The 24,790-nt window shown below is 46.8% G+C and overlaps 1 long non-coding RNA gene across 1 annotated transcript in view; it reads left to right on the top strand.

Annotated features, from left to right (window-relative positions):
- Positions 1 to 24,790, top strand: part of LOC117017583 (uncharacterized) — a 128,452-nt gene continuing 103,662 nt past the window's right edge. The window contains exon 1 of the long non-coding RNA XR_004422097.1: positions 1 to 96. This is a non-coding gene — a long non-coding RNA (uncharacterized LOC117017583). The remainder of the gene's footprint in view (positions 97 to 24,790) is intronic.

Below are 24,790 nucleotides of genomic sequence, written 5' to 3'. Positions count from 1 at the left end.
GGGATGCTGATGCTGTGCCCGCAGGACCACACTCTGAGAACTGCTGATTTGCATGAAGCCTGGAAGCATGAAGTTACAGCGCGTGTTTGGGGAACTGTAAGTAACTCAGTGTTGCTGGAATCTGAGGGGTCCGAGTGATACGTTTAGTAAGTTAGGGAGAGGCCTTTGGTGCCAATGAGGTGTGAGCAAGGGAAATAAACACACATTTGTATATTCTAAGGGCAGCAGGCACTATAATATGACATGATATGATCTGTGTTATACTGTTCAACCCTAATGATATGATATGACATATGATATGTGACGTGACGTGATGTGACGTGATGTGATAGAATGTTCAATGGGTATTATGCCCATTTTACAGATGAGGTCACTGTGGAGCTGTCACACAGTTAACTGACTGCAGAGAGATGTAGGAGGCAGAGGACTTGGTGGCTGATAGAACTTGGGGAGTGACATCTAAATTTTTGACTTTGGAGACAGATACCAGGCGATGCCAGTGACCAGGACAGGAAGTGCAGGGGGAGGGGCAAGTTTGCAAATATTCTGTCCAGCTCATGGGAGGAGGTCTACTTTTCCCCACAGTTACTGCCCTTTCCCCTTTCGTCACTTGCTTCCTGGTTAACTTGGTCTGATTTTCTCGTTCCCCTCATTCTCTTCTCATTTCCCTTCTTCTGTTGCAATGCTCGTTACCGATTAGCAAATTATGAACCGACATCATCATCCTCTTCATGGACTTAATGTTTAAAGGGAAAACTATAAGGACGCGGCCAGACAGGGATAGGCCAGGACTTTACTCCCCGTCGGAGTCCGAGCTCCTTGAGAGAGCGTGTTTTATTTGTTTTCTGAGGAATTTTGGAGAGAGATGATGGAATAATCGACACCCATCTGCCCATCACATGGATGTGACAATTATTACCATTGTGCAATTGTAGCTTCATTATTTCCTGAGGTATTTGAAAGTGTATTTCGGCATTGTGATACTTCACCTCTAAAGACTTGAATGTGTGTCTCTGAAAATAAGGATATTTCCCTACTAACCACTGCATCATGACGACGCGTAAATGACAAACAAAATTCATTCAATCACCTCGTCCTCAGTCTAGCCATCCTCCTACCCATCCATTATTCCATCTTGGTTTTTCAGTGCATTTCAAAGGAAGATGCAGACATCAGCATCCTTCCCCCAAACACTTGACCTCAGCATCATTTACAGGAGTTCAGGACTATTTGGTGATGTTTTTCCTCCCTCAGGGGCCGTATTTACATGTAGTGACATACACACATTTTCAGTTTAATATGTGACGAGTGAAGACAAATGCATACATCGGTGTGACCCAAACCTCTATCAAGATTATACAACAGCATCTTCACCCCAGAACGTTCCCCTGTGCCCTCCCAGTCCAGCGCCCCCAGCCCAAGGCAACTCCTGCTCTGATTTTCCCGTCATCGCGCTTCTGGAACTGCATGTAAATGGCAGCACCCAGTGTATACTGTGGTGTGTGGCTTCTTTCACGCAGCACAGCGTTTGCTATTCACCCATGCTGGGCGTCTCCATAGTTCCTTCCTTTTCACCGCTGTGTACCATCCCATTATATGGATGTACCACGATTTGTCCAGTCACCTGTTGATGGACACCTTTTGGCGATTGCGAATTAAGCTGCTCTGAATATTGCCGTACAGGGTATGTGTGTTGGGGGGGGGGGGGGCGGTGTGGACTCTTCCCAGTGTCTCTTACTGCTGGTTTGTTTTAACCACGATCCAATCAATCAGTGTCTCACTTGGCAGTTGGTTGTTGTGCCCCTAAAGTCTCTTTTACTGAAGTGGGAGGGACGTACCCACAGCTCGGGGCCTCGGGTTGGCTTGAGGAAGAGCTAAATTCTCAGGGTGACAGCTATTGAGGCACTTGTGTTGCCCTAAGGTTTCCCATTGGAGCGGTTTAATTGTGCCCCTGACTGTACTTCGGGGGAAGACAGCCTCCAGGCAGGAAACCTCAGGACTCCATAATTGAACCCATTGTTCCCTATCCGTCCGCCTCGTGGGCCCCTTCCGTTGGGTGTGACGTACTGTCAGGCTTCAGCCACAAGAGGGCGCTTGTTCGCTTGGAATGATTTAAATTCGTCAGGCCCAGCAATGAAAGATAGAATGTTCTTCCAGAAAATAATCTTTTAAGATTTTTCCTTAGGTGGTTTCCCTTCCTTTGAATTCAGTGGTGCTCAATTTTTCCATAAATATTTACTGAATACCCCCCATGTCTAATCCATGTGCGAGGCCCTGTGGGTGATGAAGAACTGAAACATTTTCCCGGGGTTGCGACTCACGTCCCAGCAGGGAAATCTCCGCGGGAGCTTGAAGTCAGGGGAATGGCGTAAAGCGTTTGACACTCAGGTGGGTGTCAGCTAGGATGTGATGCTGTCGGGAGCAAAGGTGAAGAGGCCAGGAGGTTCGGGACCTCAGGAAATGTTTAGGGAGGCTGCAAGGGGTTAGGTGGCCTGGAACTGGGAAGTTGGGAGCACAAGATAACTTCATTATTTTGAATGCCCTGGGTGAGTTTGCAGCTGGGCAGTGATTGGTGCTGGTGACTTGGAGAGGAGCGAGGGGAGTTAGGGAGGTGAGCTGGGACTGAGATCCATCCAGCTGGGAGGTGACGGGGACTGTCCCTTGGTGACATGGGGAGAATGACTGAAAATCATCTCTGAATACTGTAGGAGTGAACAAGACCGTCCGGGAGAGTCGAGAAAGAAGGCATGTTCTGGAATGTTCTCAGAAAGCACTCTTATTTTGAATATTGGTTTTTAAAGAATGCAAATACCTTTGCATTCTATTAGCCCTCTTTCACTCCGATGCTTTCAAGTGGGGTCAGTGGTGAGATGTTTTGCCTGTTAAAGAAAATATTGTTGTGACACTCATTAAGATGGTAAGGAAGATTTTACGCAGGACTGTTTCAGTAGGTGTCAAGAATATCAAAACGGCGACTATGGGGCCCCTCTTTGAATTCAGCGAAGACAGAGCTGGGGATTTATAGTCAACGGTGGGAGGGTCGGTGGACAGAACGGTACCTAGGGAGCGTCATGGGTGGGGATTCTTGCTAAGCTGACCTCAGAAGAGTCTTGCTGAAGACAGGACGAGATGGTCATATATCAAGGGCGGGGAATTCTCTGTAAATTGACTCAGCAGGATTCTTGCTGACGATGACAGGGCCCAAGGCCAAGGCCTGGGGGAGAAGAGGGCGCAGAGGGGCCTGACTCAGCTTTGGAAGAGGGGAGACTGTCACCCTTCAGGCATTCACCAGATCCTATGAAAGCAAATTTCAGTATGTAAAGTGGGAAGTGTTTTTAGAGGGGGAAGTATTCTGATTATTTACCTGTGAGCCTGATATGGTGAGATGGGTACATAAATGTGTTTTAAGCGAGATGGTACCTTAAATCATTTTTATGCAAGTATAAAGCTTTCCTGAAATTGTAAGTCAGTGAGAAAAGTTTGAGTTACAAAAAGAAATGGAGTGGCAGCGAAAGAAACAATTTAGGTAATCTTTTGTTATTACTTTTGTTGAAAGAGATGGTATTAATAAGTTAAAATAGGTTTATAAAATAAAATGAGACTTTGAAGTACTTTTGAGCATTGAAATAAGGTGATATTATTTGGTCACTGCCAGGTCCCCAGTTAATAGGCTGATTTGCATATGCACAGGCTGATTTACATACACATACTGATTTACATAAACTATCTTCTCCCCCCACACTTTATTAACTTTAAGATGCAAATGTTTCCCTGAAAATTCATATTTTTCTGTTTTCCCCATTCTCCTTTAATCTCCCCTTTTCATTACCAGAGGGGCAGTTAAATTCTCGGGCTGTGGATTCGAATCCAGAACCACCTCATGCTAGCTGAATGGCTTAAGTTTGCCTCTCTATAAAATGGGATAATAATAGTACCACGTCACAGGATTTGCTGAGCAAATGGTTGGCAGGGCTGGCACAGTTCCTGGCACACACTGAGGCATGATCCATGTTTCTAGTTGACACTGTCTTTGACCCAAGTTTGCTTGTGTAAGATGCAAGTCCGGACAGTTAACTCTGCTTTGTGAATTAAAAGGGAAGTCATTTTTCCAACTTGCCCATGACGCTTCGGTATGTCCCTAAACTCCTTATATTGTGTGGTTACGAATGAGTTGGCAGCACTCACTTGATCCAAGCAAAAACATTCGAAAGACCCTGTTAACGCTTCTTTTCTAGGGGACTGTCCAACTTTTAAGATCCATTTCTCCCTTCTATATAAACCCACGGGTGTTAAAAACAGGAGGAGTGTGTGTAAACCTAGGAAACCAGTTCCATCTTCAACACAGCTGGGAAGGTGGCCAGACAGCTCGGTTCCAGGGCCGGTGGCAGAGGCAATCAGCTACGGTTCGTCTCCCTGCTCTGCCAACTCAGCAGCCCCGTGATTGGGCCCTGGCCGAGCGACCTTATCCTCTGTTTGGAAAACATTTTCAACCACGGAAGAATTTATCGGGGGCGCTGGAATTCTAAAAGAATGAAATTGGAAAATAAATGAAACCAACCAGATTTTGTTTGCTCCTGGTGGGGCAGGAAAAGAGAATAGGAGCCAAAAGTTTAGTACCATTTGATCAGGGAGGGTTCTTTTTACAGAGAATAGGATTTGACAGTTTCAGTTGGTAGTCACAGGCTTGGTACTTCACAAAGAAATACTTATTTTTAGGAGTGTTTTTTTCCCAACTAACTGTGTCCGATATAATAAGACATCATTATCGTAGATAACTATTAAGAAACTATTTACCTTTTTTATTGATATAGTTCTTTATAAACACATCTGGTTTTAATCACTTCAAATACAAAAGTTGCTGATTGAAATCTTGAGGGTGCAGCATAATTAGATGGGACCAATGTGGGATTTGGAGGGGAGAAGCAGACTCGGCCAGAATTCCTGGCTGTCTCTCTGGTGATCTGTGAGAAGCTATGACGCACAGGATCTGTCTTCTTGGGAATGTGAGGGACGTGGCTGCCTGAAAACATGGTGATGCCCTTCCACTAACGGCCGGGTATTCTACCCTCCGCATGATGGAATAAAGTAGGCATTTGGAAGTCAGCACAGGTCACCTCTGTCTGAGTTTGTAATCCATCTCCCAACTGATCCGGGAGGCAGCCCGATGCCTCTTTCAGAGGTCAACCCGGGCTTGGCTGCTGCCATCACCGGCCACCGTCATCTTGAAATGCCACAGGCAGAGGGCCAACCCAAAGCCTTTATCTTCCAATGTGTTTTTTGTAGCGTGAAACCAAAGACTGCAACGAGACGAAAAGGTAAAAGGCTGCCATGTCTTGTGTCACTTTAGGCCCGGGTTCCTCGGCCTCGGCACGATTCAGTTTGGGATGCGAACTTCTTCCCTGTGGGGCTGTCCTGGGCCTTGTACCCTGGCCAATACCCACGAGATGCCAGCAGGCCCCCCACCCCGAGTTGTGGTCCTTCACGTTGCGTAGAAGTTGCCATGGATGACAGCCCAGCCTCTGAACGAGGGGTGCAGACTTCCTGGAGCACGAAAGAGGAAGGAACAGCTCTCCTGGTTCCTTCATTCATGTTTTTATTGCAGGCACCTCACCTCCGCCACCAAGCAGGCAGTGTTCTGTGCTCGTTGAGGGCCCCAGGGGAAGGACATGGGTGCTCGCTGGATCCCGTGGCATCAACACCGGGAGGTCAAGGAGCCATGCTTTTGCTGTCACACCAGACTGGGCGTGGTGTCTGGGGAGAACTGGTGCCCCGCGTGCGACTCTCCCACACCCTCCTGGAACGTATGGCACTTTGGGCATTCTCCACACAGGGTGAAGGAAATCATTGTGGGGTGACACTGGAGACGCTTTGCCAAGGGTCAGCTGAAGGACCTTGTCTCTTGGTGGCTCCTTTACTGCAGGGTCCAGAGAGGGACAGGTTTGCAGGTGGCAAATCTGGGATGCGCCTTCGTGCATTTATGCCGGAAACACTGGAGCCATGTGGTTCCCATGGCAGACTGGGTTTGGAGGAAGGACTGCGAAGAGAAGACTGGCGACCTTGGCCACTGTGTCCCTTCTCCTGGCCCAGTAGCTCCCGGGGGTCTAAGGAACCACCCGCTGCTGCAGCATGGAGGGCAGCCAGCCTGTCTCAGGCAAGAGGAGGGGGTGTTGCCAGACAAGCCATAGCTATGGGGTGTCGGTTTCCTAGAGCGGCAGTCTTCAGAGGGGGGTGCAAGCTGTTGGAAGGCAGTGGGGAGGAAACGTGGGCGCTCCTGTTCATGTCTTTTGTATCACACCATTATGAAATTTCAATTTTTAATATAGTTTTGGGGGCACATAATATAGAGTACACCAGCCCATCCATGGGCCATGTACACACACACACACACACACACACACACTCGGCAACTATGGAGATGGGTGCTCAGATCTCCCTTTAAGAAAAAAGTTGTGGTCCAGCTGCCAGGAGTGCCGTGACTTGCCGGCCTCCAGCTGTCCCTTGTACCTTCAGGCTCCATCACAGCTTTCAAGCAGAGGTGGCCCCCAGCCAAGGACAGCATGGTGGGGACACTGGGCCTGGCTATTTGGGCTCCACGCGGGACCCCTCTAATAGGCCGCCTTTGGTCAGGTGGCTGAAACCTCAGATCTGCACGGCTCTGAGTTCTGGCACAGGCTGCTTCCTGTCCCCTTTGTCCTTCACAGGCGTCACCCCAGGCAACCCCTAGTTCTGCTAACCCCATCTCAGTTCCTGCTGCCTGGAGGCCCCCAGTGACACAGTGTTCATTTGTTTTCCTCATGGGGATGCATGATTAAAAATATTGGGAAGTCCTGTTGCAGACAGTTCCGTGGAACAGTTTGTGAGGGAAGGGAGGGTGGGGGGAATAATTCCTGGCTCAGATGTGACCTCATTTATTCTGCATCACACACCCAGATAGGGAGGGAGAGAAGGGTGTGCATCCACTCCTGCCTTCCACATGGAGAAACTGAGAGCTCCGAGGTATTACAGGCAGGGAGGCAGGGAGCCCGCTTGGGGTCTAGGCTTGGGGAGTTCAGTGAACACAAGAGTAGGCAGGCCTGTTTCCAAAATGGAAATTATTAGTTTTTCCTTGTAGACCAGGGTGCCTAAAGGATGTCTGTCAGCAGAAGACAAGGCCTCTCTTTGCCTTATTTCCCACTGGCAACAGCTCACACCCTTTGCGTGAGCTGCTGTGGGACATGAAAAGCTGCAGAGACTTGATCTGTCCTGTGTGCAGAGTTGTCCAGGGTGCCAGCTGCCCCGGAGAAAAGCTTTTGAAATAAGTGTCCTCCCCCACTCAGCCCCTGAATTGCTTTTCTTAAAAGAAAAAAGAAAAAAAAAAAGTCTCTGCTCTTCATCTTTTAAGAAGTTCAGATGAGGCCAGAGGCCAGTTATAGGATCAGTAGGGCCAGACTTCCATCCCCTTCTTTCAAGCTTTTCCCGGTCCTGGTGATAGAGACCCTTCATGTTGTTTCTGAACCTTGTTCTTTTTGAGCCCTTGACCTCATCCGTTTCATCCATAACAGCGGCGAGCCTCTTCTGAAGGTCAGTTCAACATCATTCCATGACCCTGGGATGCTGGTCTGTCTGAGTCTCCCCAGAAAACCACATGAGCACTGATCCCTGACACCACTGTGTAGCGTAAACCCGCTCCCCCATCCCGGTGGCCTCCCTAACAGCCATCCTCCCTTCTTCCTTGCTAACCCCACATCTGTTTGGGTGGCCAGTGTCAGCTCCAGGGTGAATCATGATTGGGTTAAGTCTGTAAAGCCATCCTATTGCCTTTGGCAGTGATTGGTGTTTGGAGTGGGCGTGTGACCCAGGTTCAGCCAATGGGGCATAAGGAAAAGTCTGAGGGGAGCTAATGGGAAAGATTTTCCTTTAGGACGACACAAGGGGGAGAACAGCTTTATTCCCAGAACTTCAGCTACCGCTGAAGTTCTAATGAATCCTCAAACTGGCTTGAACCATGTGAAATTGCTGGTATTTGACTTGACTGTCTTTGACCTACAAAGAAATGACAGTTTTGTGTAGTCCACCCTAATACATCTCTGGCCCAGAGGAAATAGAACAAAGAGAGTACAACAATTTAAGAGAATGTAACAGCTATGAAGGGCACAGATTAACAAGTTCTTCAAAGTTGGAAGATATTTTCCTGGAGGTGAAGGAAGTACTGAATTTCAGCTCAGGAGAGCACATTGTGTTCCTAGAAAACTTTAGACGATTTGATCGACACTACAACTACTTGGGTTTAGTTAATGAGCTTTAAGGAGAAGAAAAAAATTCATGTATTTGCACAGAAAAAGTAAGTAATATTTAGGAGGGAAATAAGACTTTGTATTATTATTCAGTGGTAGAAAGTAGTAGAGGCATGTCTATAAAATCCTGAGGAAAAGAATGTGTGACTTGAGGATTTTATACCCAGCCAAGTTGTCATGTATGCATCATATGTGACTTAAGTTCTGAAAGGATCGTTCTGGGCTGGCATGTGGAGAATGAACTATGGGGAGTGGAAGTCATGCTGACATCCCTACCTCTCAGTATGATCATTTCATTCCCTTTGCCCTTGTTTCCTTGAGGGAAAAACCAAACCTTTGAGCAAGATGTTGAGACTTCCTTATTACCTAGCACTGCTGGACTCTTTGGTCTTTTGTGCCCTGCTCCCCATCCTCACACCTCAAGCTCCAGTCTCCACCAGTGCACCCAGCTCCCTCTCATCCCTGCCTGTGTGTTGCTCATGCTGTGACTTCTGCTTGGAAAGTCTTTCCCCTAATCACCCCCTTTAAATCCCCATCTGGCCAACCTCTTCCTGAATACACACAACTAGAACATCAGTCCCATAAGGTCTGGGGACATATTAATCTTGTTCACTGTTGTGTCCTCAGCACCTGTAATGATGACTGGTACAGAGTCAATATTAATAAATTAATTGTAGGAGGGAAGATATGAAGGAGGGAAAACAGGAGGGACAAATTGTGTTCCATAATTACTAACCCACCATCTAACCAACCTCTAGCTAAAAATCCCATTTTATTGTTCTTTATCTATTCATGTCTCATAGAAAGGTGGGGCAACCTGAGAATTCTACTGAAGGGTGTAGGTGTAACTGCAGTGGAAGGAAATCCAATCATTAGATCTTGTGGATTCCAATCAGTTGTAAGAAGAAGAGGTGTGTATCTATCAGGCATAATCCATGTCTCTTCATGTATATGTATGTATGCGTGTGGTTATTCTTAATTGGAAGAAATAAACACTTCTTTTTCCTGTAAATTCTTTCCCTTGGGGCATTTATTGACATTGTGGAAACACGATCCTGTCAGGCTGAAATTTGAACCTATTTCTGAATGCATGCTGGAGAGTGGAAGGCTGTCTCACACCTCCTGTGAAATGGCATTACCCAGGTCATCTCTGATCCAAATGGTTGGGTTAGATTGCGATGTTAATGCTTATTAAAAAGTTATTAAAAATATTTAATGAGGATAGAGAAAACTCTTGCTGAGTCGGACTACTTCCAAGGAATGACAGGTTTGGAGGGCTGTAAAAGTAGCCTTAGTTTGCTCTATGGACCCAAGCGCAGATGAAGGGTCTTTAAGGCCTTTAGACCATGTCATCAGAAATTTGCTTTCCAGGTGAAGAAATCAGATGAATTCTTTGGTGCGATTATTTTTTTCACCAAGAGGCATTACCCTCTCTTCTCGGCTCATGTCTCCATAATGGACAGGGTGACATGGGTTCATCTCTTGAGTTCCCAACACTCGGGATGCACATGTGGGAGCCTGGAGCCTCATCCTGCACTAACATGATACACAGCCTTTGGGCAAGTTATTTCCCCTCCTACGGATTCAGGGATTTTTAAGTGAAAGAATACTTGCCTACCTTATTGGTGGTGTGGGAGGAGATGATCTGTGAAAGTAAAGGGCATTATGGAAGTGCACGTGAGTGGGCCCAGACTGTCATCTCCCGATGTCCAGGGTCCCAGGGGCACCTCACAGCTTCTGAGATGCCCTAGGTCGTGTAAATATTGACTCAAGGTTAGGAAAGACCCTTCAAGCTCAGACATCCCTCCCAGGTCTCTGCTTGGGAGCCTTTTCACGAATTGGATCTGCAGTCCTGTTTTTTCAGCCAAAGATCCTTAATGGAAGATTTGAACTATAACAGAGGAGAGGAATTGCTAGGAGGCCCACCCTCCAGAAAATGCAAAAGCCCTGTTAACTATTACTGATTAATGCTTTCCCAGCTCTCAGAGGCAGAGTGGGAACCAGTCTTAGCTTAAAGGAGGGAGTAGAGGGGGAGCTTAATGGGAAGAGAGCAGGAGTGGAAAAGCCGTCTCTCAGGAAGATAAAAGCAAGTTATAGAAGGAGAGAAGGGAAAACCCCCACCGCCTATGCCGAGTGAGGAAATACGATAGAAAATGTTCCCCATGATATGTCAATTGAGAAGAAACCAGGTCTGTTCCACATTCTTTCCCCTCCTTCTCCCTTTGTTCATATATCCTGTGCAGACAGCTTCAGGAGACATTTCCTGTGAAGGTTCTTTCTTCAAAGCCATTCTCTCTCTGCCTCCCTCCTTCTCTCCCTCCTAGAATAGGACTAAACAGCTGCCATCATCGTTATAGAGAGCGACCACAAGGAGGCAGCCAAGTACAACACATTTGAAAGGAAGATTTCGCTCTTCAAACACACAGGAGAGCGGTACCACCTACTTCCTTTGAAGAGTCCCTTTCCGTTTTTTCCCTAGAATCAAGGAGTTTCCTGTGATACATTGGCCTCTTTTTAAATCCACTTTCCGTTAGCTGGGAGTAAAGAGGAAAAAATATAATGAATTGTGGAAAGAAGTGAAACCTAGATGAATAAATATAAATGGCAGGGTTTTATAAGCACATGGAAACCTCCCCTTTACAAACCATTGTGATTGTTTTTAGAGTTAGAATTGGTTTCAGAGTGGCCAGAGAGAAGGAATGGAAAAAGGACATCCCCACTTTTACTTTACAGTTCAAACCAGTGGTATGTTTGCTTTCCTCCATTCAACAAATAAATATGTTGATCACCTGCCATCTGTGAGTGTAGCAGATGCCACAGGGTGACTTAGACAGAGTCTGTGCCCTGGAGAGATTTACATCTGATTAGGGAGGAGCTAACAGGTTCACAAATGGCTGTAACAGAAAGTTAAGTGCCTCACAGCCACCGGGAAAGCACCAGGAGCGTTAAGAGGGAGAGATGACATTCTGTGAGGATTAGGAGACACTTCCCTGGAGTTGGTTCAGAAGTGACACATATCACTTTGACATACATTTAAGTGACCAAAGCAAGTCATGTGGCCCAGGCTTTCATCAATGGGGCAAGAAAGTATATTCCTCCCTCAGGAGGGACAACTGACATTTTGGAACAATCACATAGTTTGCCACAGTTGGTGTGTAGAAATCACGAATTGTATAGGTTGAGTTTAACCTGCTGTTCTAAGGACCAGCTGATGTCCTTCGCAGGAGCCTCCGGGCGTCCCCAGTAAGCCAACTCACAAGTTCACCAGGAGAAAAATAAATTATTCACCAGGAAAGGACTGGGCAGGCCTAGAGGAATAACAGTGAGAACGAGAAGGAAGGAATGGAGAGAAAAGACGTGTAGACATAGATTCAGGAGAACTAATCAACCTACTAGAGTTTTAGGAACTTGACAGAATGATTCTGAAACTTATTAGGAAGAATAAATAGGCAAGGGTAACTGGTAAGCAGAATAATGGAGGGCACCTACCCTACCGAACAGTAAACTTATTGTAAAGCCATAGTGGTTAAAGAGAATGGTTTTAAATCGAGACTAAAGCAGATGAAGGGACAAAATGGGGGAGCTCAAAAACAAAACACTGGGTATATTTAATTGTAAAGCATCACCCCCACCCCAAACAATGGGAGGGAATAACTTGGTTAATAAATAGTTTAGGGGGGAATTGACTCTTTGGAAAAAAAATCAGTGACGAGTCTTACCTCATCCCATATACTGAATAACGTATATCAATAAAATCTGGATAAATTACAAGACAATGTGGGTGATGGTGTTTAGTTGGTCTCTGGGTAAGGAAGTTATTTCTTTCCAACTGCAAAAACAATAGAAAAAAAAATCCCTAAGAGAAAAATTTAATAGATTGGTCAATTAAAATTTTAAATTTCCAAACATGTATACTTTTTCCCATAGAAAAATGAAAAGCCAAAGATCAGCTGTGAAAATAAATACTTGTCCAAATATATTAGAGTCATATTCTTAAATGCACAAAGTACTCATATAACTAATAAGAATAAGACTAAGATCCCAAAAGAAAAAGGAGTAGAGACTGTGAACAGATAATTCACGGAAGAGGAAATATAATTGGACAATAAATAATTGCAAATGAAAAGTTGAACAAATTGTCAGCCTCAGCAATAACAAAAGAAATGCAAATGCACAGCATGAGACAATGTTTTAACTTACTAAATGGGTGTATAAATATGTGTATATGAGTGTATATAAGTATATATGTTTAGGTATGTATACACATGCATGTATATATACATACATATATATGCAAGTGTATATATACACTCAGAGGGTGCCAAAAAATGTATACATATTCTAAGAAAGGAAAAAATCTATTAAAATTATAATACTCAATATATACCAATAACAAAAGATGAATACAAGTCACGTTTGACTTCTGCAATTACAAGAGATGCTCAAAGTGGTTACTATCAGCGTAACTTTAATACGTTTTTTTTCCTTTCTTAAAATGTGTATACATTTTTTGGCACCCTCTGTATACGAGGTAAACATATATGTCAACTTCTAAGTCGGATAACACTGTTTTATTGTGAAAAGTGGAAAGTTGAGCTCCATTGATCTACCAGATGGATTTAGTAATTGTTAGCATTTTGCCATAATTGTTTTATTGTCTATCTATCAATCTATTGATCTGTAGAGCTGTGTACGTATAATATTTGCCCAACCATTTGAAAGCAAGATGCAGACATCCTGACCATCCACCCTTAAACACTTCTTCAGCATGCATCTCCAGTAAGTAACAACTTTCTCCTCCAAAATCACTACTTATCGCATCTAATAAAAGTAACAATAACTCCCTATTATCACCTAATATTCAAATTTCTCCATTTGTTCACAAAATGTGTTTCTTATCACTTCTTTCAAACCAGCAACCAAGGAAGTGTCTTTCCCTGTATTTGGTTATGTTCCTTTGAATCTAGTCCCCCACTTCTGTCCCCCATGACGTTAACTTTTTTGAGAGACAGTTTCAGACACATCTTTAACTCAACTGTGGGCTCTTGGCAGGCCAGGTGACATTGGTGTTTCTCCAGCATGTCCCTGAGTACTCCACACAGTCCCATGTTTGGAGCTGGTGGTGCTGGGGTAGCTAGGAGCTTGCTGAGCAAATGGGGACAGGATACCCTTCTCATATTTAATTCATTAGCTTATTAACTTGTACGCCACTTTGAGATGGTGATCCTAAATAAAACATTCAGGTGTGGCACTGCCAGTCGTGCGACCTGGGCCCAATATCTCCCTTGCCTGTGGTGATAGAAGACGGCTTTGATTTGGTCCCCATCCTGAGGACAAGCCAAATACTTTTGCCGTCAGATAATTGAACAGATAACGGGCAAGTTGCAAAGGGTCAGTGGAGAACAGCACACAGCATGGACCTGGGGCTAGTAAACTCTCTCAGCTTGACATCCCTTCCTTGGCCTGTTGCTCCTTTGGTGCTGTCACAAACATGGCCCCAGGGAACGCCCTCTGTCCGCGCCGGGGCTTCCTTTATCAATGGTCAGAGTTCTTTTTAATGACCAGTGTTCTGAGTGGGAACTCACTACCCCTGTTGGACGAGGGTTTCTATCTCCCTCCTCACTTTGGGAGGTGTTTGCAGATACATGAACTTGGGTCTGTGTGGAAAGAGAAGTTACCCAGGACAGGACTTAGGAACCTTCAGACCAGGTTTCCACGTCCTGTCTGTCACCCCATTGCCTTTGGTCATGTGATTTCCCTTTTGGAAGTTAAGCTTCTGGGTTTTTTCCTTATGTTAATGAGAACATTCCAGGAGACTTATGGCTTCAGGAGGGAACCCTTGGATGTTCCCTCCAGTTCCGACCAGTTCCCAAGTGTCTGGTCGACAGGGGGAAACATCCAGCATTATTTATTCGGAGCCATATAATGCATGGAATTAGCACTGCACATTTTGAAGAAAATCTTGACCCGTAGAGTCAGATTCTGCCCAGTGTTTTGAGCATCAGGAAAACGAGGAAATTTTGGCTTGGTGTGCTGAGCTGAAAGCCCTTGCATTTCCTTACAGCCAACGGTAAATCTTTCCTAAAGTCCCAGAGTGAGCTGGTTTCCAGCTACTGGGGCCATCTTAAAATAGATTGTTACATGTAACATACTCGTAGAACTAAAAGACATCATTTCTGGGAACTTTGGAAGCACAAGGAGTGCTCTGTTGACTGAAACAATTAAAGAGGAATGGAGAGAAAGCAGAGCTGGGATGTTGGTGCAGAATAATGCTAAACCTCCCCTAGAGTATTTGTCATTGTGAGAGAACCAGTGAGATTCTGGCTGGCTCAGAAAGAGCCGGAGGATGATGATGATGATGGTGATGATGGTAATGATGGTGATGGTGATGGTGATGATGGTGATGATGATGGTGATGATGGTGGTGATGATGGTGATGGTGGTGGTGATGGTGGTGATGATGGTGATGGTGATGATGGTGATGGTGATGATGGTGATGATGGTGATGGTGATGATGGTGGTGATGGTGGTGATGGTGATGGTGGTGATGGTGATGGTGGTGGTGATGATGGTGATGATGATGATGATGATGGCGATGGTGACTAGATTTCCTCAGAACACCCAGCTGCCTAAGAATCTGAAACACATTTACATATTTTGTAGTAACACCTATGTTTCTGTGATGGCAGCAAAAATTTCTTTATCACATAAATAGCTGCTTTTGTGCCTGGGGTTCTCACCACTCTCACCTCTTCTTCTGTCTTCCCCTTTCCCCTCCCCCCAGTCCTGTCACATCTCAGCTCAGGATCCATCCCCTAGACTAGGGAGAGTCCCCGAGGGCAGCTCCTGAGGCACCTACAAGCCGTGACAAGTGGCAGTTGAACATGTGTTTATCCCTGCTGTCTGTAAGCTCTGGGAGTGCAGACATCCTAAGCCCCTATAATCTCCATCCCCCCCAAGTCCTCATTCCCCCTGGCAATGTTAACAGGTGTGCTCACATCAGGAAGATTTCAGTGAATGTGCAAATGCAGGAAGAGTTAGAAATGCACCAAGGCTTCCATACATAAGCCAGCCACGAATTTGGTCAGATCATTTACAAAGAAAACAAACAGAAACCATGCAAAATATGGAAAACACCTTTTAAAAGGTCATCCTCAATTGGATTCAAAGCAATGCCATTAAAACAACATTTCCCCCCCTCAAATCAGCAGAGAATAAAATAAAATAATATGCAATGCTGTTGCAGTGAAGAAGAGTCTGGTAGAAGTGTGTTTCTGGTATAAACTTTGGAAACAATTTAGCAGTAGGTATGAGATCAGAGTTGAGGATAATAGTAATTGTAGTAAAACCCGAATCCCCGTGGTGCAGATGGTGGAGGTGTCCTGTATTTGTAGCATTTTTGTGTGTATTAACTCATTTAATCCTCACACTATAACACTCCTATGAGTAGGCCTATTGCCAGCAACCCCATTTTATAGCTGAGGAAGCAGAGGCAGAGAGCTGTCATTTATCGTATCACACAGATCGTAAGAAGGTGGGTTTTGAACCCCGGCAGTCCTGCAAAGTCTGCTTCACTATCCTCCCTAAAGGAATGTCTGTGCCCTTGGCCTTCCAATCTCTCTTCTGGGAGTCTAGCTCGAGGAAGTGTTTCTAAATAAAGACGATCGTGCGCATACACGTGTTCACAGAAGCATTATTTATCCAAGGTGTCCATTCCATGGGTTATTGTGTGGCCATTAAAAAAGGGGTTTATGGCGGATAGGGAATAGCATGAAAATTGATTCAGATGAAATTTTTACGTGGTAACAAACTCAGACTCATGCTCCCTGTGACCCAAAACTGCACACTAGCCACCTTAATCGTAAAACTTAATCTAAAAGATATAATAGTAAGGGACAAGAGCTAGATCCAAAATTAAGCACACAACACCTTACAGCTATGCCTGGAAAAATGGGAAGGAAATCCACCAAGACAATAACAGCGACTGGGCTTGAGTGGTGAAGCAGCAGGCAGTTCTCATTTCTTCTTTGTGCTTTTCTCTAAGTCTCTCTCTTTTTTTTCTTTCACAAGCATCGTTGCTTTTAGAATTAAAACAAATATTTACAATAAAGGAAAACAAAGATTGTGTGCAGGGACAGGTTGGGGGTGTGGACAGAAAGGAGGAATTAAAGTTAAATCTTGTAGGAAAGCGGATTTACTCATGTGGATATTTCAAACTGCGTTGAAATCCAGAGAGGTTGAGAAGAAGGGAGATCTCACTGAAAACAGGGCTCTGGGAGAGTCTGTGGGCCGCGTCCCCTGCAAAGGCCTTCATGCCTTGAGCATTTCTCCTTCTGGTGAAGGCTCACTGCAGTGTCCCTCAGGGCTGACCTTGGGACAAATACCCCAGCAACGAGGAAAGCCGGGAAAAGCTTCCGCTCTCTACTACACACTCCCTCCCTCCATCACTTTCCTTATTCTCCTTCTAGAGAGGTTTGGGAGGCATGTTGCGGGGGCGGGTACTAATTGTCCTCTTCCTACAACGTGCCCCAGCTTCTGGGGCCATGCAGGGAAGCGGTCCTGATGGCTGGGAGGCCCCAGCGTTCTCCCGCCGCCCTCACATTGCGTCCGCCAGTCACTCTTGCTCTGCTCCCCCCAGCAGAATTTCTCTTTAAGACCTTACTCTCCAATTGTGGAAAGTACTCATTTAAGCACCAACTTAAAATGTGAAGATTATATGAAATTCAAATTTCAGTGTCCACGGATAAAGTTTTATCGGCACACAGCCACGCCCACTCGTTTCCGTATTGCCCATGGCTGCTTTGTCCCACAACGATAGAGGTGAGTGGTTCTGGGGAAGACTCTGTGATTTACAAAGCCTAAAATATCGATTATCTGGCCCTGTACAGAAAACGTTTGCCCTAGACCAGGGCTTTCTCCTGAGTGTCTCTGTTATTAGGGCATAATAACAGAATTAGGGAAGGATGAAGGGGATTAGATGCCTGAGAAGTACTCCGTTGCTGGTTTGAAGATGGAAGGGGCTACATGGCAAGGGACTTTGGGTGGCTTCTGGGCAATGAGAGTGGCCTCCAGCTGAGAGCCACCAAGGACATGAGGGCTTCAGAGCTTCGAGCTAACACACATTGTTTGAAACCACCAGTTTGTGGTTAATTTGTTACTCAGCATAGATAGCTAATACACCCGGTGTAAGATGGAATAAGGACTGAGCTCTGTCACACAACTCCTCAGCGCCCCTGGGCCTTCTCCCAACCTGGTTATTGCTGCCTGAGACCTTCCATTGTCTACCTCTGCAAGGTCAAGCCATGACCTTCCATGTCCTTTCCTTATTCCAGCCACCACAGATAGTATCATCTTGGCTCCCCATTTTGTAAGCTGCACACATTTTCAGCTTTGCGGGCATATGGTCTCTGTCACATCTAAACTCTGCCCTCATAGCAAGAAAGCATAACAGTATGCCAACAAATGCGTGTGGCCATGTGCCAATAAAAGTATATTTACGGAAACAGGCTGTGGGCCCTTCCACTCTCCAGACCCCATTCCACCTTCCGTCTTCTGTCTGATGAACCATGACTCTTACTGGATCAAGGCCGCTCACTTTGGCATTCTCGCGACTCAATCCTTAGGAGTCTATTTCCAATTTATAAAAAGTGGATTTCTGATTGATGTGTAGTAATGGGGAGGCCGGGGGATGTCCAGGCTTATCTCTGCTTGTCAGTGACTTTTAAAATGCTTCGCTTCTATCTGATTCTGTTCAAGTGAAAGGAAGAGGCCTCTTGGAACATAATGGTAGAGACTCAGCTCCATCCTTTATAAACAAACTCAGGCCTCGTTCAGCCCATGTATCTCAAGTCAGGGGTCACAGCTGGAAGCATTTTCCTGGGAAATTCAGAGTTGTCAGAGGCATTTATGTGGTATTTTATTGTAATTGGTTAATTTATGCCTTATTTACCTTGTGGATATGACCTGGGAGTCAATGCTGGGTAACGGCTGCCTTTTTCTGTTCTACATCGTCAGGAAAATATATGTCTCTTTGGCGTAAGATTTAAAAATAAAAATGAGAAAAGGAGCTTTGGAATAAATTTCCCACCGCTCATGGGGAGGAGCCCCCAGTCACCATCGTCTGTGTTCTTTTACGTCCAATAAAACTAGTTTCTGTCGAGAACATTCAAATGTCTCACCTTAGGCTGCAGAATTTAGAACTGCTCTTCCAGGATCAGTGTTGTTGGAAGTCGGTGCAGGACTTCCAGTTGGAATAACGTTGGAATAACCCAGCACATGGTCGGAAAATGCTGAATCCCAGGAGGAAAATCCCAGCGATCCCAGGAGCGTGGTTGCCTTACCGATCACCATGAGCCCAGGCCTGCACGAGGGCGCACGCATGGGATGTGCGCCCTGTCCCGCCTCACTCAAGGAGTTGCCAAGTGGAATTTGCATTTAACGCTGCTCATCATTTCCACTTGTTCTCCAAATAAAGCAGGCCCTGTGCCCAGGCAAATGCCTTCGAAGGCATTTTTCCACTGGGTACGCATCCAGAATAAATAATAAAGAGAAATCTGCCCCTCCAGGCACTTCTTGGAGATAGCTTTTTATTCCGACCAGTCGGAAGCCCTTGATAGATACAGAAGAGACCAGGGCAGGTCAGAACCAAGGTCAGCATTCTGCCCCCGCCAGCTTCACAAAGGACAGTCCTCTCCTGAATTTGTCATCTGTTACAGGGTGACAGAATGCAACAGTTTTCTCCCCCTTCTTAGTCTTTTCATCTCTCTTCCTCTCCCTGTGTCTCTCTCCAGCCTCCTCTCTCTCTCCCTCATTCCCTCTGTTTTCCTTTCTCCTCCCTTTCCTCCTTCTGTCTTTCTGCCTCCCTCCTTTCTCTTCTCCTTCAGCTACAAGCTCTTCACTTTTTAAAAAAAATACTTTTTATCGCACAATAGCTATAGACTCTACAGAATGTTGCAAAAATAGTACACACCTTTCCACAGACCCTTCACTCAGCTTCCCCCAGTAGTTAACGTTTTACATAACAACAGTACAATATCAAAACAGGAAGTGGACACAGCCACACCAAATGCGGCTGTGTCATTAATCCGCCATCTTTTGATGTTCACTTTTCCATGTAAGCTGATTCCATCTTCAGGATTCTTCACTTGCTCCAAGAACCATTATCTAATATTTATGTCCTTCTGCAGAGGCGTGCCCTCTTTCTCCATCTGCTCCCTTCCGGCTCATCCGATTGGGCCCTGGTCCCCATGCAAGGCTCCTGGGTGGGGGGTTGTGAGGAGAGAGAATTTGAAGACTGAGCCCCTGATCTTGCTGGCACCTTGGAAATGTTCTCAGACACTTCATCTTAGCTAGTGACCATTTATTTTCATCTGATCAGTGAAAGGAGATGGAACTGTGATGAGCCCACCTCACTCCTGGTGAAAAGCTCTGATTACAGATTTGATGAGAAAGCTGTTCAAACCGGGACCTGAAATGAATTTCGTGGGCAATCTGCACGCGTCCATCAGGTGGGCAGTCTCCTGTGACATGGGTGATTATAGGCAAGCCGCCCTGCACGCAGGAGGCGTCCTGCAGGAGACGGGGACGCTCAGCCTGGTCAGTGCGCTGACGACCAGAGTCGAATTTGCTGGGGAGCAGGCAGTGTGTGTGTCCTGCCGATAATCACATGGACCCCTGCTGTGACCAGATCTGTGGGTGATTTCCTCCATCGAGCCGTTCTCCAACTCTGACACCAGCTGGGTGTCCTACAATTGAACTCAATTCTGACACGATCGACCTGGCGTTAGCCCAGACTCCACAGGTGAGGGTCTCAGTCCCACAGAAGTCACCCCCGCCCCCTTCAGACTCCAGTCACAAGTCCAGCCTGTGTCCTGTGCTTCAGAACGACCGACTGGCTGTGGATTAGAGGCTCCTACAAACACCTCCTCAGGTTTAATTTCCTAGGGCAGCTCACAGAACTCAGGAAAACAGTTGACTTACTAGATCAGCAGTTTATTATAAGAGGTTACAACTCAGGAGCAGCCAGATGGAAGGGACGCGTGGGGCAGGGTGTATGGGGAAAGGGCGTGGAGCTTCCATGCCTTCTCTGGGCGCACCGCCCTCCCAGCCCCTCTGCATGGTCGCCGACCCGGGAGCTCTCTTAACCCCCGATTTTGGGCTTTTCTGGACCCTTCATTACTTAGGGGTGATTCATCATTGGCCATTGGTGATCAATTCAACCTCCTTCTTGGCAGTAGAGCGGTGAGACCGAAGGTTCCAACCCTTTAATCACACGGTTGGTTCCCTTGATAACCAGCCTCCACCCTTAGGGACTTCCAAAAGTCACCTTATTAAACTGTGGTCAGAAGGAGCTTGTTACGAATAACAAAAGGCACCTTCACCTCTCTCACCACTGAGGACATTCCAAGGCTTGGAGGAGATTCGTGCCAGCAGCAGGGATGAAGACTAAATATAATCTCTAATAAATCACAATATCATGAGATGGAATTCACTTTTTTCATGCCCCCATGTGACCCAGATCGACCTTTCTGGAACACTCCGCTGCAGCGGGTGAATGGACTTGACGTTTCCTTTCTCCTTCTGAACAGACTGTGTATAAAAATGAAGCAAAGCGGGAGGGCTGCTGGGGAGACAGTGCTTAACGATGTGCAAACAGGCCCGGTGTTTTTCTTGGCTGGGTGAGAGGATGGTTACCTGGACTGGGCTTTCCGAGGCACATTTCAAGCAAGGCCGCCCTTGGCGTGGTGCAAAGGTGAGGAAGAGAAACCTTTGATGAGAGCTCCAACCCACCTGTGTGCACAGACCCCCCGAGAGCATGACAGCACACCTAAATTGTTTACAAAGGACTCTTATTGCAGGGGGCGATGCTTCAGAGAACCCACCTTTCTTTACACTTTCTGAGTGAATCCATTGGTTTTAAGTAACATGGCGTAAAGCATCCACGCATTAACAAGCCTGGGATCTGGAAGGAAAGGCTTGGGCAGGTGGATTGGTAACTCCTGAAGGCTAAGGTCACAGAGTCTGCGTCAGGATATCAGCAGTGGGAAGGACTAAAGCCAGGTGACCTCCACTGTCAATGGGACTTACAGCTGGGTGACCTTGCCTGAGTCACTTAGCCTCTCTTTCCTCATCTGTTAAATGGGGGTGTAAGAGGCAGAATGACTCGAAGATGGGGAGATTACCTGGGTGGCCCAATGTCGTCGCAAGGGTCCTTAAAAGTGGAAGAGGGAGGCGACGTGGGGAGGAGTCAGCCTGCTGCGGCCAATTTCGAAGACAGAAGAGGCCATAAGGTTAAAAGACTGGCAAAGGCAAGCATGTGAGCTGTCTCCGGGCAGCTCTGGGAAGGGACGCACTCTGCTGGCACCTTGATTTTAGCCCAGTGAGACCCGTGCCAGACTTCTCACTGCAGAACATAAGACAGTGCATTTCTATTGTCGTAAGCCACTGAGTTTGTGGACATTTGTTACAGCAGCAAAAGGAAGCTAACATGGGGACAATGACAGTCCCTACCTCTTGGCGTGACAGCGAGTATTAGGTGAATTACTACATGGAAAGCACTTAGAACCGTGCATGGCTCACTGTAAGCTGGCCATGACAATGATGATGATGACGGAGAAGATCGTGATTTCCATCTGTGACATCAGCCCACTGATCTGGACGGATCCCCACCATTTAGAGTGTCGAGAGGAAAGGAGAGCCAGAGTGGGTAGAGGGGTGCAAATGAAAACCCGAAGGATGCAGGGTCTGGAGCACAGGAGGCGAGAGAGGACAGGTGATGACGCTCAGAGTCAGGTGGTGTGGGAGGCATGACAGCAGGGACCCCGGCCGTGGAGCTGGCGCCACTCGCCACATGTGGCGCTGGAGCATGTGGGGCAGGTTTAGTCCAACCCTGGATGGGCTGCAGGTGTAAAATGCATTGAATTGCAGACACAGGATACAAAAGAATGTCGCCGATCTCACTAATAATCTGTTATGCCGCTTATGCGTTGAGATGGTAAGATTTTTGGATATATTGAGTTACAGCACTTATGTATTAATATCCCCTATTTCTTTTTACATTTTTAAATGCAGCTACTACCGTGTGTCCCCGAAAATAAGACCTAGTTGGACAATCAGCTGTAATGTGTCTTTTGGAGCAAAAATTAATATAAAACCCGGTCTTATTTTACTATAATATAAGACCGGGTCTTTAATATGCTATGATATGATATGATACCTGGTCTTATTTTACTATAAGACCAGGTCTTATATTAATTTTTGCTCTAAAAGACGCATTACAGCTGATTGTCCGGCTAGGTTTTGTTTTCGGGGAAACACGGTAGGAAAATTAAAGCTGAGTCGGTGGCTCGTACTAACGCCGTGCTAGAACGAACTGGGGCACTAACTGTGGGTCCCCTCGGGGTTTCTGTCTCCTTGCTTGTAAAGCCAGGTGACCCCAAGGTAGTTCGGGCAGCATGAATAGAATCATTTCTGCAGAAAGGTGCCTCTAAGGAGAGGCATTAGGAAGCCGAGGCCAGGACTGCGTTTTGGGGAAGGTTGACGGTGCGAGCTGGGAAACAGAAGGGACTAAGGGTGGTGTCCGCATCCTGCAGCAGCCTGGGCAGTTTCTCCTCCAAGGCGAGGGAAGTAAAGCAGAGGGAGCAATTACAGCGACAGCAGAGACGGCGAATTGGTGGACGGTTCTCACCAAGGGGACAAGAAGATTTAAGAGCGGGCCCGGAGTTCACCTTGGAGGGGCCAGGAGAGAATGAACCGGTGAGAAATGAATGAAACAATTAGCGCATTTCTCAAAACCTTGCTTCAAAGCACAAATGCACTAGAATTGGGTGCTGCCAAGGAGGAGACAGCTAACGGGCACTGCAGGAAGTTAGGAAGGGGGGCTACGGAGCGGGAAGGAAAGCTGGAGCTGGGGGGGGTGGGGTGCAGAGCACCAAAGGAGTGAGGGGCGGCCTCCCGCAGAGAGTCTGCCGGCCAGGTGGGGCCGCAGGATAAAAGGAACTGCCACCCCAGCTCCAAAGAAATGCAAAAAGACCAAAATGTTGTGTTCCTCTCTGACCCTCGCCAACCTCTGTGCCCAGTGTGCGTTCCTGCCGACTCAGAAAGGATCCATAGTCTCGTAATTCCCCCCACTCTCGGTCATCCATTCCCTATCAGGGTTGAGAGTCACCAGCCGGACCCCCTCCAACGCATCCATAGAGAGATCCACGCCTCCTGTTTGAAATCTCACTCCTGCCTCCTCTCTTCTTAGGTCAGCTCTGAGGAATTGCCATTTCTCTCCTGTTGTCTCAGCTTCAGCGAGAGGCTTGGGAAAATCGCCACCATTGTTTTCTTATATTGGACTCTGTCACCCATCCTTGTCCCCACTCACCTGGAAGGCGGAGGGGCATAGCTGGGTTACGCCTCTGCTAGGCTTACCAGGTGGGATAAACGGGGGCCTGTACAACCTCCAGTGACCATCTCTCCATGGCTCCAGCTCCCTGAGGAATCCTCTGACCCTTTCTTCTGGGGGACCCGGCCTGCCAGCTGTTAACACCCTGTCTCAGTCCTTCCCAGCTGGCAGCCTTTCTTCCATCTTTGTCCAAGAAAGGCAGCAGGGAGATGAGAAGCCCGGCCCCATTTCCTTTTTGCTCCTTACAATCCAAACCCCACCAAATTGAGGACAGTCTGTATTGCTTCTACTGGCTTCTGGCCCGTAACTCTTGGCATTTCAGGGGACAAACATGGGAGGTTTCTTTTCTCCACCCCCAACCCTTTGTAAAAAAGTCAGCCTCTGAAGTGTTGATTTTCCTGCTATTTTTAAGTTCAATCAGACTGGATTTCAGCACAGGAAATACCTCACCCCTTCTCTCCCTCTCTTCCTCCCCACTGTTTTCAGTCAACTGAAACAATATCTTCCTTGGAGCCAGCGTGGAAAGTGAAGGCCCTGGAGCACGGGCTCTTGTCTTTCCAAGTAAACCTCGGTGCCCCCAGATGGAAAAATCCAGCTCTCCAACGCGAGTCTGTTGGCTGCTCTGGCTGAAACATACTGCATTCAAGGGAGTAGAAAGACACGTCTCGTTTTGTGCAGACCAAAGGTTCCTGGGAGGGAACTAGCTTTGAGCTGAAAACAAAGGAAACATCCTAACAGTGGCACCTGCATTTGTGACCCTTGGTGGATCATGAAAAGCTCTGCCATGCCTTGTCTGCCTGTGACGAAACTAGGCCACAGAGAGGTCAGATGGCCAGTGTCACATGGTGGTGGGACGGCACTGGAGCTCAGGGCTCCTGGCCCCCAGGCTCTGTGTACAGTGGGACGTAATCCTGGCGGGCTGCGCTATGAGGACACATCTAGTGTCTTTTTGTCGTGAAAGGAGGCAGAAACCTGCATTCTCCTCCCTAACCTGCCAGGGCTTTCCTTAGGAATAAAGCCCTTGGAGTGTCCCATACACTCCCTACTGTGTGTGAGGCCCCCATGCTTCTCTGTAAGGGTGGGGGTTTACACTTCTGACCCACCGCTGCGAATTCCCCATGTCCTGCCA

The sequence above is a fragment of the Rhinolophus ferrumequinum genome, chromosome 25, assembly GCF_004115265.2.
Source record: "Rhinolophus ferrumequinum isolate MPI-CBG mRhiFer1 chromosome 25, mRhiFer1_v1.p, whole genome shotgun sequence".
Taxonomy (NCBI): domain Eukaryota; kingdom Metazoa; phylum Chordata; class Mammalia; order Chiroptera; family Rhinolophidae; genus Rhinolophus; species Rhinolophus ferrumequinum.
This window is presented reverse-complemented; position numbering and strand designations above follow the sequence as displayed.